The following is a 1,968-nucleotide window of genomic DNA, read 5'->3' as shown; positions in this document are numbered from 1 at the left end:
ATATATAGGGAATTAAGGAGATACTAACCCCCAGTTAATCCTCAGGGACTGTACAGAATGTAATATCAATAAGGGGGACCACATGACACCTATTAAAGTAGGAACGAGAAGTAGAGAAGAATCCCACAGCATTAAACAGAGTTTGTGTCATAACCACAAAAGCCATCAAACCGACTGTCTTTTATGCCAACCAACTTTCATGATGTCTTCAATAGCAAGGTCGAGCTTTATAAATTCGACCACTCTATTAGGTTGAAAGAATTTTTTGAAAACTCACCACTTATGGAATCTCCATCCCCTCTATCAGTCTGGGCACCATAATTTTTTGACCCGATATCACAAAATCAATCCATCAAGTGTTACAATAGATTATTGGACACTCAAATACGCAACAAATCCTTGAGTACCACAAGCACACACTGTAATCTCTGTAGGCTGGAAATTGCTGCACTAAAGAACTTAAGCAAATATGAGGACATAGTCATCCGCCCAGATGGTGTGAACAGTGCAAAGGTGTGAACAGTGCAAAGTGAACCCACTTACCTTTTAAAGCTAATGCTACCCACACGTGAAGGGGAGCATCGCCCGCGCCATCCGCTCCGGTGACCACCAGAGAATGTCCGGTGTCTCCAGGAGATGACGTCGCGTGAGGACGACGGCCAGTTACCTTGGCAACACAAGCCGCTTTCCATCGCGCATACGCTGGTCTCTGCAGGGTGAAAAAAAGAAAAGCGTAGACTATGCGGTGAACTCTGAACAGTTCAGAAATGGTCCAAGTGTGCTATGTGTATTGCAATAAAACAAGCTTATGTGTGTACAAAAACAGGCAAATGGGGGATGCTAAAAGTAATGTCTACATTAAAAAGAAGTGTAAAGGAATGGGCTGGATGCATTTTCTTTGTAGGAACATTACGTGGCTGTGCCTAACTATCGGAGGCTTACCAATGTGTTAGATGGTAAAAAAAAGCCTGTATACTATGAGTGAAGGGAACAGAGGGTATGTTAATACTTACTGTCGTATCGGGACACGGTGTGTGTATGACAGATAGTGTTGTCAGATTTAAGACTAGAAAGGAAGGGGGATTGTAATTAGGACTCTAATTTAGAAATACCTGTGGGAATACTGGAAAGGACTATAATGGTGTAAATTACACACAAATGAAATCCCTAGGAAAATTTTATGCTCACTAGTGTCTGGCATCTCCTATATAATAGCCCTGTGATTCTGTGCCTGGGTCTCTAACGCTGGGCGTGGCTAGGAGCTCTCATTGGGTTACTGGCAGGTCTATCACACCCAGTCCACAGCTGATTGGTCGAGAAACGCCCTCCCACACAGGTTACATCCAATGGGAGGCTCTGCCCTTTGCCTGCTGTGTTTTCACAGAGCAGGATTAGCAATGGGACTGATGGAGCTGCAGCTCCAGCCCTACACCCCAAAATAGTCCCACTGCATCTGCAGCAACATACCCTCCAACACTTTACACATAAACATTGATGCAAATTCGAAAAAGGGGCGTGGCCACGGGTACAGCGCCGTGGCCACGCCCCTTTTCCTATACTTTTAATGGAAGCTTGTAGAGTCAAAAAACGGTACAGACCATAAAAAAAAGGGACTGTACCTACCAAAAAGGTGCAGCTGGAGCGTATGCCACTGCATCTGCAGCAAGTCTCTGCGCTGTAGATAGGGGGGGGGGGGGAATCCTTTTACTGCTGCGTCCTATGGTGGTCATTCCGAGTTGATCGCTAGCTGCATTCATTCGCTGTGTAGCGATCAGGCAAAAACTCGACACTTCTGCGCATGCGTATGCAGCGCAATGCACACGCGCGGCGTACTATTACAACGAGCGATGTAGTTTTACACAGGGTCTAGCGATGCTTTTCAGTCGCCCAGGCAGCAGCAGAGTGATTGACAGGAAGAGGGCGTTTATGGGTGTCAACTGACCGTTTTCAGGGAGTGTTCGGAAAAAC

Source organism: Pseudophryne corroboree, chromosome 8 (assembly GCF_028390025.1).
Source record: "Pseudophryne corroboree isolate aPseCor3 chromosome 8, aPseCor3.hap2, whole genome shotgun sequence".
In the NCBI taxonomy this organism is placed as follows: domain Eukaryota; kingdom Metazoa; phylum Chordata; class Amphibia; order Anura; family Myobatrachidae; genus Pseudophryne; species Pseudophryne corroboree.
The sequence above is the reverse complement of the archived record's forward strand: the minus strand, read 5'-3'. Positions refer to the sequence as shown.